At 35.3% G+C, this 13,846-nt stretch overlaps 1 pseudogene; it reads right to left on the bottom strand.

Annotated features, from left to right (window-relative positions):
• Positions 1-11,911: 11,911 nt before the first annotated feature.
• On the bottom strand, positions 11,912-13,244 carry LOC108363980 (putative nuclease HARBI1; annotated as a pseudogene).
• Between the last annotated feature and the right edge of the window lie 602 nt (positions 13,245-13,846).

Here is a 13,846-nt window from a genome sequence, read left to right on the forward strand (position 1 = left end):
TAAATGCGGCCGAAGGCCGCCTACGCAGAAAGGCGTTCTCTGCAAAATGAGGTCAGCCTCTTTTCTTCGCAAAACAGAATGAGAATGCTACTTAGTGAGGGGTATAATCCCTAAATGCGGCCGAAGGCCGCCTACGCAGAAAGGCGTTCTCTGCAAAATGAGGTCAGCCTCTTTTCTTCGCAAAACAAAGAGACTTCTAATTTGTGAGGGTTATAGTCCCTAAGTGCGGCCGAAGGCCGCCTACTCAGAAACGTGTTCTCTGCAAAATGTGTTCAGTCCCTTTTCTTAGCAAAACAGAAAAAGAATTCTAATTCGTGAGGGTTATAATCCCTAAGCGCAGCCGAAGGCCGCCTACGCAGAAAGCTGTTCTTGCAAAGGGTACTCAGCCCATTTTCTTCGCAAATAAAGTGGCAGATTGGTGTACCCAAGTAATTTTGGGCCAGCATATGGCTGGAAGATCGATTGCATCGAGGAAGAGTAAAACTAATCGAGATCTAGATGCTAGACTAGAAAATCTTGTGGCAAGGTATGATTCTGGAGGTGATCTACTGCAGTATTTGAAAGCTGTTGCATATAATCTTTCTTCATAAGTTAATGTTGTTTAGCGTAATAGGTGAAGTAAATGCAATGTAATAAAATAAAGTTCAAAGCATATTATTATTCCGTGTTATTATTTAATTGTGTTATTTATGTGTATGATATTTATGAGTGTAATATTTTTGCTTCGTGTTATTCTTGCTTGTGTTATTTTTGTATGTTATTTTTGCTTGTGTTGTGGAGACATAGAACCATTTCGAAGTGTTTTCAGATTTCTTTCTCTTAGTCATCTTATGCGTATAGTTCTTCATATAACACTCCAGGGATTCCCTTGAACGTTGTTGTTGAAGCTAAGGATTTGGGTGTAATCTCTGACTCCAAGTTTACCTTTAAGTCATATTAATTCAATTATTGCGAAATCTTTTTCAATACTGGGCTTTGTTCGTCGAAATACCTACACATTTTCAAAATCCTATACGCTGAAGCTTTTATACACTTGCTTCGTACGATCTAAACTGGAATATACCACAGTTATATGGAGACATTACTAGCAAATTGCAATCTATTGTATTGAACGTATTGAAAAAGTTTTTCTCCGTTTTTTTCTCAGGTCACTTAACTTTAGTGAACCGGTTCCTTCGTATATAGCTCGGTGCCAATTAATTAATCTCAAATTGTTAGATACTCGAAGAACAATTCTGTCTCTATCTTATTTGTATGACATTATTCGGGGTAATGTCGATTGTTCTTGTCTCTTAGAACAAATAACATTTCATTGTCCAATAAGAAACTTTCGCTACTTTTCGATTTTTCACATTATCAAACACAGAACTAATTACGCAATTACAATGCACCCATTTTGCGAGCTTTGATTGAATTTAATAAGATTGATCGAGTTTCAAAAGGTATTTTAGACTTTTCCCTCCCTAAGCCAATTTTTATTCAAACGCTAACGCAAACGAATTGTTAACCTGACTTTCGTTTTAGTTTTCATCATTCACTAGTTTCAAAGAATCATGTATTCATCATGGGTCAATTATCGATAGCAACAGAACTTCAATTGCCGAAACGTTTAGTTGCCGAAACGATATTACAGATGGTAACTGCCAACTGCAGTTGCTACAAAATGTGTATTCAGGCAACTATATTTCTGTGGTTGCTGGGAAGCTTTTTGGACCATATTTAGGAGCGAAAATTAAAAAGTGTTTGAATTTTTTTAGTTTTAAATAGTTTGAACGATATTAACATTTTGAAATGTAGTTTGCATTTACGGAATATTGTGAAAACAACAGCAAAACAATGCCTTGATATTTTAGTTCCCGCGGAGTACGCGCTTTTCATTTATTTTATTTATTGAACATAAAAATTAGTACAGTAAGACTTTGAAACTTTTATAGTACAACAGATAGAGCGGAACTCAGGTTTTTAATACATTTACAAAAACGTTACTTTGGTGATATTAAAAATGCAGGCTTACGTATGTATATACTTAAGGCTACGTCAAATAGTTATAATTTAAAATAAAATAAGATGGTCAGTCTAGATAAGTTGAGAAAAATAAATATAAATAACAGTTCTATAGTTGCTTTTGTTTATAGTACTCCTTATGGCGATAGGAATCGAGTTCCAGGTACGTATAGTATTCACAAAAAAACAATCTAGTCGAGGTTACAGAGTTAAATCTGGGGACAATTAGATCGTATAAACGGGGCGATTTTGTAAATTTCAGCTTCTCATTAAGATATGAAGGCGTTCTAGTTAGCACAAGCCGATAAAGAAAGATACAGCTTCTGGCTTCAATGTAGTCCAGGATTTGACAGCCAAACAGATCGTATCTCCACTGGGATATGTGGTCTAATTTACGCAGTCCATGCACATACCGAGTGATATTATTAAAAACAACCTCAACCTTATGGGCAGACTGGGAGTCTAGTCTATAGTAGATCAGTACAGAGTACGTCAAATTAATAATAATAATAATAATAGATTGGCGCTTACACATATGTTAGTGTTTGGCCGAGCTTCTCCTCCGATTTGTGGCGTGCGCCTTGATGTTGTCACACAAAGTGGAGGGACCTACAGTTTTACGCCGACTCCGAACGGCGATTATATTTTTATGAGAAGCTGTTTTTCATGGGGAAAATACACTCGGATGTTTGCCATTGTCTGCCGAGGGACGACCGCTGTTAAGAAAAAACCTTTTTCTATATTTTTTTGCGATGTTGCTTTGACCAGGGCTAGAACCCAGGTGCTGATGAGTGAAAGCGCGCATTGCTTACCACTACACCACAGCGGCCGTACGTCAAATTAAGTATCAGTAATTGGATGGCAAGCTTACGTCTGACGTTAACCGGGGTAAACGAGGACGATTGTCTTAAACTGCGTAGCGCGCAATACACCTTACCTATTACCATATTTATATGATCAACACATGTTAAATTCGAATTGATTACAAAGCCTAGGTTAGTCATTTTGCTTACAAAAGCAATTGGTTTGGCACCTATGTACGGTTGCCAGACGTACTGATTTTATCAGTACAGTACTGATTTTGCAGCTCTTGTACTGATTTTATTCATTTCTTCAATCAGTACGCTAATGTCCTGATTTTTCAAAATTTGTACTGATTTGTACTGAAGTTTCAATTCAAACAAAATACTTTAAGATTTTTACATAACGTTGAAACTTCCTTAGGCTGTACCAAGGCACATCAAACAGGTAGTATCAGTAGAGCAAAAACAACATTTGCGTGTATTTTGTTGTTGCTTCTGGTATCGAAAGTGTCAACAACTGTTCTGAATTTTTTCTTCTAAATCAAAGCGTGCCATGTGAAATACAAAAAATTATAAAAAATAAAAAATTGAAATTGGAAAAAATAAAAATTGATGCAACTTTCTTTCCTAGTAAATTTGTTTGCTTCTCGAAGCATTGATCCATCCTTTGCAAGGCCCAGTAATCAGCGGTCGTGCTGCCGAGTTGGGCGAACGTTCCAAAAGCTGCTATTCAATCGCTTGTTTTGTATGGAAAAAGGTTTCACAAGCAAATGGATTTTAACAACTTATAATTTTCGTGAGAAAAAATTAAAAATATTTGACATTTTCGAGACCAAATAATTTGAAAATAAATCAAATCAGCTGCTCTACTGATACTACCTGTTCAATGTACCTTGGGCTGTACTGAAAAAAGTAAGAATATAATTTAATTATATTTGACATGTTTCAGATAATGTTTGATATGTTCAAGAAATTAATACACAAAAATATCAATTCTTTTATGGGCATTTCGCCGGGTCGTTATATTCCAGTTGGGTTAATATCATGGAGCTTAAATTATTTAAAAATAAGGCTGACGTTTTTTAGTCGAGTGTTGTTAGTTATCTCGCAAATAACTTTCAGTTTAATAACAACAAATTTGGATATTCAAATGTCTTTTCCCTATAGCTTGCAATTCTTTTTTCACAATTTACTGACCTTGTAAAAGAGTTTTGCACACAAGACATAGAGTTAGATACTGTTTTCAGCGAATTCTTTCAAAGTCTACAAGTGCGCTCGGGTATAAAATGTACATATTTCAAACTGTGGAAGAGTACCACTATTTAAGGACTTCATCTATATGAGGAAATGTAGATGAAGTCCTTAAATAGTGGTACTCTATGAGGAAATATAGATGAAGTCCTTAAATAGTGGTACTCTTCCACAGTTTGAAATAAGTAATTTTTATACCCGAGCGCACTTGTGGACTTTCTTCACATAACGGTTGTTTGTAACAGGCAAAACGAATCGAGATAGATACAGACAAATGTATGCATAAATGATCAGAATGAAAAGAGAAATCGATTAAGCGGTGACTGTCTGTCCGTCCGTCCGTCCGTCTGTGCACACGATAACTCGAGTAAAGATTGAGATATCTTAACGAATCTTGGTACGTGTACTTCTTCCAGGCGTAGGACGGATGGTATTGAAAATGGGCCAAATCGGACAATAACCACGCCTACCTCCCATATAACGGTAATTTNTCCGTGTACACGATAACTCGAGCAAAAATTGAGATATCTCAACGAAATTTGGTATGTAGGTTTCCCTTAATCCAAGGTAGGTTGGTATTGAAAATGGGCGAAATCGGACTGTAACCACGCCCACTTCCCATATAACGGTAATTTCCAGAAATACGAAAACTGCGATATTTTAGTAACTACTGAAGATAATTCACTCAAAATTGATATTTACAATACTTTTTAGACGAAAATTAAGAATATTATAAATTCTTGGAAAATGGGCGTAGCCACGCCCACTTATGGTTACATGTGTTTATCTTGGTAAACGTTCAACCAATTTCTCCAAAACTTAGTACAGTTGCTGGCCTTGGTACAACATACCACATGGCTGAAAATTTTTAAAATCGGACAATAACCACGCCCACATCCCATATAACGGTAATTTAGAGAAATACAAAATCTTCGATAAATCAGTAAATATTAAAGCTAATTTATTCAAAATTGATGCTTGCAACAATTCTTTACCAAGAAATACGTTTATGGTAAAATTTTGGAAAATGGGCGTAGCCACGCCCACTTATGGTTACATGTGTTTATCTTGGTAAACGTTCAACCAATTTCTCCAAAACTTAGTACAGTTGTTGGCCTTGGTACAACATACCACATGGCTGAAAATTTTTAAAATCGGACAATAACCACGCCCACATCCCATATAACGGTAATATAGAGAAATACGAAGCCTTCGATAAATCAGTAAATACTAAAGCTAATTTATTCAAAATTGATGCTTGCAACAATTCTTTACCAAGAAATACGTTTATGGTAAAATTTTGGAAAATGGGCGTGGTACCGCCCACTTATGATCACATATATGTATCTCAATAACCGTTCTACCAATTTGTACCAAACTCGGTATGGTTATTGTGCTTTCCACATAAAAACAAAACGTTGAAAATCATTAAAATCGGACTAGAGTTACGGCCACTTTTCATATAACGGTAAATTTCAGAAATGCTTGAAAGCTCGATATTTCGATGTTGAAGGACGCTAATTTACTCAAAAATGATACTAACAACAATAATAAATAAATTATTGGCTTCTGTGTATAATGATGTGTACACTCATGTTAAAATAAATGACACTTATTTTTTATGAACTATGTTTTATTTATATACCAAAATATTGTTAAAAACAAGTACTCTGGTGTTTTAAAATATTGTCTGGTACTTAAATTCATAATTTTGCTTTGAATAAAAATGTACTGCAAAGTACTGATTTTTTTTGATTTCCCGCATAAAAAACCTGGCAACCCTACACCTATGTAAAGGGATGGAATGTTATTNTAACTATGTTTTATTTATATACCAAAATATTTTTAAAAACAAGTACTCTGGTGTTTTAAAATATTGTCTGGTACTTAAATTCATAATTTTGCTTTGAATAAAAATGTACTGCAAAGTACTGATTTTTTTTGATTTCCCGCATAAAAAACCTGGCAACCCTACACCTATGTAAAGGGATGGAATGTTATTTACAACCAACTTTCTTTTAGAGATAGGCAGTACATACGTTTTATTTGGGTTAAGGCAAAGACTGCTGGTTTCTGCCCAGTGCATTATTGATAAAATATGCCGACTTATCTTATCACAGAGATTATTAACATTTTCGAAAGAACTTGACAAGTAAAGCTGGACATCGTCTGTATACGCGTGCATACTAACAAATTTACACACCGAAAAGATTTCATAAAGAAATAAGGCAAATAATATAGGTCCTAGAATTGAGCCCTGTGGTACACCAGAAACTAGTTTCATTGGTTGTGAGGATTGATTCCCTACTGTAACTCGTTGAGATCTGTTCCTTCGACGTAACAAAAGCGAACACCGATTGCAAAGTTTTTGCTCTATCAACTGAAGCACCTCTTTCAAAACTACCGACATACCAAATTTCCAAATTGAAGTAATTGCCGTGAGACTTCCTTTTGCGAAAAATCGAAGAGCATGGCAAGCTTTAGGAGCAGAGGTATTTAAGTTGAACGAAGCCGTTGCTCTGTGTATTCACCATCATGCTACAGCTTCTTCTAGAAGTTTGGAATATGCTTTGAATATAAACACAAACAGATAATAAATTAAAAGCCCTAAAAGCATTAACTTTTACTTATAGTGCAGGCAGTGGCGCCAGGATTGGAATTGTCCCTTAAATGTCGCCTGATTGAGGCCGCGTTCATGCGGTGCTCTCCCTCTTCGAAAAAATGGTTCACTGAACTTAGAATTATTGCTGAATTTTATTTAACTCTTTATTCCAATAAATTAATTTTACTAGCACTGCTTGTTTACAACCACTTGCTGGTTGCCGTACTGCCAAATTTGGATAATCGATAACTCTACAGTAACTAACGATAGTTGCTATTCGTAATACAAATTTTCTTTCCAGTTGCGTTGCCAGCTGGCAACCGAACCGTGGTTGCGTTGCTATCCGTAATCGATCCATTTGACTAAATAAATAAATAATGTACTTTCTCAAGGTATGTGGTATGAAAAATTCGTATGGGACGTACTACGGCCTCTTCGGCTATAGCGCCCATTTTGAGACATGAGTATGAATTGATTTTATATATCTCCATACCAAGCTCCAGTATTCTACCCCAAATACTTCCAGAGATTTAGATTTATTTTTAATAATTTTCATTAAAATATAGTTCGCATCACATAAAAAAAAAATACAAAACTTAAACAAAGTTCATAATAATTCATCGAATTTAAAAAAATTCCATCAAAATTTTAAAATTTTCATCTAGTTTTTAGAAAATTTTCGAGTATGCTGTTATATAGCCCATTTATTTTGGTATAATGAAGTGCAAGTTTCAAGTCGCTAACAATTACCGTTGATTTTGTAATTTTTTTCCTTAGCGACTTGAAACTTACACTTAACAAAATTTTTCCTTCTTACATGGCTCTGAAACCGCCTAAGCGATTTTAGCCGAGTTCAACAATTGGAAATGCCAACGCGGCGGGGCCTCCCTCTTCCTCTGCTCCCACCAGCGAGTTCCGATTTGAATACTTTCGGAACTGGAGCGTCGGTGTCCATTCGAACGGCATGGCCAAGCCCGGTTTTTTAATTCGCTGCACTATGCACATCAATCTTCAGCAAACCATTTTTCTCGAATACTCCAAGAGCCGCCTCAGCGGACGTTGCCATTGTCCATGCTTTTAAGCCATATATCAGCCCGGGCATGATAAGTGACTAATAGAGTGTGGTTTTCGTACGTCGAGAGAAGACTTTACTACTCCATTGCCTATTGTGACATTATTATCGTGTGTTAATCCTGGTTCCCAAGTAAACGAAATTCTCTAAATTCTTGCAATTGTAACTGTCAGCATTGACGTAGACGCCGGGGCGCGAATGCGCTCACTGTTTGATGACAGGAGACATTTCGTTATATCCTCGTTAACCAGAAGACCCGATCGCTTTGCTTCCTTATACAACTTGGAAAAGGCGAAACAGACCTCGCAGGTTTTTTCACTAGCATTTGCACGCTCTTGTAGTTAACTGTTGCTACGGGGTTCAGTTCTGAAGATCGTATTATATTCTCCAACATCAGGTTAAAGAAATCACACGAACTCGTGTCACCTTGTCTGAAACCTCGCTTGGTATCAAACGGCTCGGAGAGCCCATTTTGACGGAGCTGGTGATATTCCTCGACGTCATTTTGCACAGCCGTATCAGTTTCCTTTTAGAGCTGTCGAAAGCGGCTTTGAAATCGACCTGTAGTGCAATTCACTAACTTTTAACGATACGATTTGTCGAGGTCTAAGATAACGATTTTTGTGGTTTGCAGTAACGATTGTGTTATTCGGCAACTGTTTTTTAACGACACTAAACAGCTGACATTTTCGTTTTATTTAAATAAAAGAAAGGTGGCATCACAGCTTGACGAAACGTCAAAAATGCGAAAAGCACAAAGAAGAACGAAAAACAAATAAATTCCTTGCTTGCAAAGTGGCATAGACATAGTTTTGTGGATATTTTAATATATTTTTACAAAAAGTAAGGAAAATAAAACGTTTATTTATTTTGAATTATTAGATATAATCATTTTCGCATATTATAGAATGGCTTCGTCAGTACACAGGGTTCAAAAGAGAAACCGGACCACAACAGAACAACTAAGTCGCATGGTGGACCTTTTGACGCAAACGCCGGGATTGGCAGGATCAAGGTTCCAGAAACTTCATGGCAAATCGGACTGTGCCAAGAAGTGGAGTGAACTAGCGCAATGCTGAATAGCCTTGGTGGTGCGGTGAAGAACGTCGACCAGTGGCGCACAGTATGTAAACATTTTTTAGTAATTTAACACCACGTAAAATTTTGTTTTGCAGGAGGGAAGAGCCGTACTAGCATTAAGGTGCGCGATAGAAAAAGAAAGCAGGCAATGACGGGAAATAATCCCATTAATGAAGAGCCACCCCCTGAGCCTGAGAGGCGTGTGATTGCCCTTGTCGGTAGCGACTATGTGCAGGGCCATGAAACTGTTGCTGAAAGTGTGCCAGTGAAAGAGGTAAAAATCAAATAAATAGTTATGAATAGCACAGCATTTAACAAATTTTCTCATCATTAGGAACTCCAACTGCGTATGGAAGAGGGTGATGAAAGCTTTGAAGAAAATTTTTTGTACATACTAAAAAATAGTATTACATTCTTATGTTCTTTCAACAGTTAGCTGAAACAAGTACGGTAAGTGTGCAGGTAACGAAATCGTTGGCCGAAGCTATGACCACAATGGGGGAAGGTTTAAAGGCATGTGCGGATGGCTTTAGTAATTTAACAAACGCTATTTACCGCTTGTAAATATTGTGTAAATATGTACTTTTTGAAGAAAATTTTTGTTTTAATTTTTTTGTTAGTGTTAATCGTTTTAAAAATAAGTTCAAGATCTTTTTTGTTTTTATAGTTATGTTAGTTAAGTTTTCATTTGATAGAGCATGAAGTTCTTTTTTTTTTGTATTTATGTTAGAGTTAACTTTTAATTCGACATAGCATGAAGTTAACTTTTTACATTTAGAATAACTGTTTAAGATATTTGAAGAAGTTTTACATATTTGAATTGACATTTGACGTAGTACGTGGAGATCTTTATTTGTTTATAATAAGCGAGTTATTTGAATTTCTGTTGATTTTCAAATGAATTCAATGTTTACAAATTTAGTTGATAAATACGGTACTTACTGCATGTAAGATATAGCACATATATTTCTTATATTCAATAAGTAATGAAATTTCCTTTTGTGAATTTATGTTTTAATTTTGTGATGCGCCTGTAACTTGAACGTGCTTTTACGTGGTGTTTTAATTCACGCCATATCATATTATAGAAACTGATCTGTGATTACATACTGAGATCTGTCTTTTGATGGACCCTATATTTAATGAATATTTTCATATATAATTCTAGACTTTAAACAAATGTTCTCAAATTAAAGACAAAATAAGACTGAAGTCATTGATACTAGAGTTTTTATTTACATAAAAATGTTTAATATAATTACGGTGACCATCCGTCCTTTATTTTAAAGGACAGTCCTTTATTTTAACCCCCTGTCCTTTATTTCTTAAACTGTCTTTTAAATCGGCTCTGCATTTTTCAGAGGTAATTTTTTATACGACGAATATGAAAAATAAAAATGTCCCTTATAAAATATAATGAAAACCTTCGCCAGTTTGTTTCGCACCCCACTTATGACTTTCTATTTAATCAGTTATCTTTGTACAATCTATAAACCACAGGGAAAGTTGTGTCCAGGAGCATATTGCACGCTGAGGTTCCAGTTCCACTGAAAGAGAACAATAAACCTCCTACTGCACAGTGGTTCAAAACTGGCATTTAGTGTTCGTAATTCCCCGGAGCCTGCATTTTTTACTTCATTTGATTAATTTAATTTTTTTTTATGAAAGGTTACAATATTTGCAATAGACCAGTTGAGCCTGATTTCTGAATTTTTATTTGATTATATTAATTTTTTTTGTGCAAAATGCAGAAAAAGTAGCAGTTTTGAAGAAAATGTATTCTCCTGTTCCAGTTAATAAATGTTACATAACAGAAACTAGTTGAAAACAATCGTATGGTTCAACCCATGATAAAAACAATACAACGTAAAATCATTGAGAGGCAGTCTGACGTTTGCCAGCAATATAATTTTAAAATTCGAACTCAATCTCACACACACATTCTCATTTTTAATCTCAAACAACAACAATCGTGAACAATTTAATTTTTTTTATTTTCAATTTTATATGATTTTAAAATGTTTGAAAACGTCAGAAAAAGATCATGGCCGACGAATTGAGAGAATGATTTTACGTTCTAGTGTTTTTATCATGGTTCACCAAAACAAAAAAATACACAAAAAATAAATTTGAAATGTTATAAAAAATGTGCACCAAAATATATTTTTGTTTGCTTTTTAGTAAAACTTGGTTGAAAAATTAAGGCTCCGGTGGATTATGAACATTAAATTCCAATTTTAAACCACTGTGTGCCCACTTCGGCGCGCAGTATAAATAATGATAAACGCATTTTGGTAACAAAGGATTGCGAAGTCCTTGAAAAAGGTTTGGCTTCATTTTTCGCTACAGCACGGAACTTGTACAATTAAATAATATAATTAACGGATAAATATTTGATATAAATTACGATATGGATAAGGTACTTTTATCATACAAGTTGTATGTACGTATTCCCAAATCATTTTGAAAAAATGTCCTTTATTTTACGTTGGTTAATATGGTCACCGTAAATATAATGCCAAAGTAATTTTATTGTATTTCTTCTGAATTTTTATTTATTAACGTTTTATTTATGTAAAATAATTTGCAATTAGCCGGTCTTGGACGCGTTTTGCTGTTGAAGACGGCGCGTCGTGATTTACATTACAGCTATTTGANAAAACAAAAAAATACACAAAAAATAAATTTGAAATGTTATAAAAAATGTGCACCAAAATATATTTTTGTTTGCTTTTTAGTAAAACTTGGTTGAAAAATTAAGGCTCCGGTGGATTATGAACATTAAATTCCAATTTTAAACCACTGTGTGCCCACTTCGGCGCGCAGTATAAATAATGATAAACGCATTTTGGTAACAAAGGATTGCGAAGTCCTTGAAAAAGGTTTGGCTTCATTTTTCGCTACAGCACGGAACTTGTACAATTAAATAATATAATTAACGGATAAATATTTGATATAAATTACGATATGGATAAGGTACTTTTATCATACAAGTTGTATGTACGTATTCCCAAATCATTTTGAAAAAATGTCCTTTATTTTACGTTGGTTAATATGGTCACCGTAAATATAATGCCAAAGTAATTTTATTGTATTTCTTCTGAATTTTTATTTATTAACGTTTTATTTATGTAAAATAATTTGCAATTAGCCGGTCTTGGACGCGTTTTGCTGTTGAAGACGGCGCGTCGTGATTTACATTACAGCTATTTGACCTTGGCTCTGGGAACTCACTCTCGGGATCGTATGTTTGGTCACCCAATCGCAAGTTATGCAACACTGTGCATGCATTTACTATTTTTCCAGTAGATCCAGGATCATACAAAAGAGTCCTTTGCTGAGATAAGCATCGCCAAGTTCCTTTGAGAACGCCAAAAAGTCTCTCGACTGGGTTTCGAGCTTTGCACAATGCCTCATTGTAGCGGAATTTAGGACTCCCTTCTGGTTAGTTTGGTAGAGGAGTCATCAACCACTGCTCCAAAAGATATCCTGAGTCACCTGCAAATATATATTCGACATTTTCAATTAAATTGATTTTAATAAATAAGTTTCAGTGGATTTAAAAAGTTACCAATAAAAAACATGTTATGGTTTCCATTTTCAAAATTTCGCTGCAGAGGAGCTCCAAATAAATGAATCGCGTCGCTCTCCTGGGTATTTAGCATTGACAGCCAATATCTTTAAATTTGGATCACATATCTATATTTGTATAAAATAAATTTTATTCTCAGTAGTTTAACCCTTGAGCAAATTTTACTCTTACCATTTGCACACTGATAGAATGGTATCCATGGTGGTTGACATACGCTTCTTCATGATTTTTTGGGCTCATGATTGACACATGAGTGCAATCGATAGCCCCAATAGTACCTCCTACAAATGGTGCGGATGCTGAGGCGAAAATTTCTTTTGCAGCTTGCCGCTCTATTTGGGTCATTGGAAACCTAACCTTTGCCAAAAACATGGTGCGGTTTATTGCATCCGTTACGCAATGTATACAGTGACTTACGGACGACTGGCTCATGGATATCCCCCATTGCTCTCCGATGGGACGTTGATAAGAGCCAGTTGCGAAGAATCGCAAGGCAGTTATAACCTTTAAAATTTACAAAATTCAATTGTATATGAAAAATACTTGAAAATTACATTATTTACCTGTTTCTCTGCCGTTATCGCAGTTATTCTTCGACCCCACAATTGGCTATCAAGCTGGGAAACAATATCTTCAACCAAGTCTGGGGTTAAACAGTAAAGGTTACGAAACTCAGTTGCAGCCAAGTGGAAAGGGCTGTCCACTTCTCGAAGCAAACGTCTATCTACTGATGAAGGACTTATTATCTCCTCATCTTGGGATAAAACGTATACCAAATACTCAAATGCCATTTTTAACAAAAAGTTTTTCCTTTATATCCCTGCAGGGAAAGCTACCAGTTGGGAACCAGAATGCTACCAGTATGCGTTTCAGCCCAACTAGTTCACGTTGTATCCTTTTTCAATGTTAGCGACTGGTATTTTTAACATGGCGGTGTCATAGGAGATGTGAACTGTCCGCTCCTGCATCAGCACGCTACCAGTAGAAAAACTAGTAGCATCATACCAGTTGACGGGATAGACTGCCTATTCATCCCCCGTGAAAAGCATAAGTATATTATTTTGCTCGCGGCGCTGCAATAGTGGCAATGGTCGACAGAGTAAAGCTTTGGCACGCCAAATCCAGAGATCCGAGTTCGAATCACAGTGAGCGAACCTTTTTTTTATTTTTGTTTTTTTTATTTGTTAATTTTTTTATTTATATCTCTTGTGTAATTTTTAAATTTATTGTTTTAAAAAGAACAAAAAATTATTTATTTTAATTTTTTAATGGTATTTGAGTAAGTATTTAGGTTTTTTCCAAATCAAATTAAATTTATGTACAATTTTTATTTTATATTTAAATTGAAATAATTATTTAAATTAATTTACTTACTTTACTTTAACAACCTCCACGCGCACTCGAACCTGAGATCTCGGAACCAGAATCGGTAGTCTTCACTC

The sequence above is a fragment of the Rhagoletis zephyria genome, unplaced genomic scaffold (assembly GCF_001687245.7).
Source record: "Rhagoletis zephyria isolate East Lansing unplaced genomic scaffold, Rhagoletis_zephyria_1.1 Rzeph_scaffold_01428, whole genome shotgun sequence".
Taxonomy (NCBI): Eukaryota; Metazoa; Arthropoda; class Insecta; order Diptera; family Tephritidae; genus Rhagoletis; species Rhagoletis zephyria.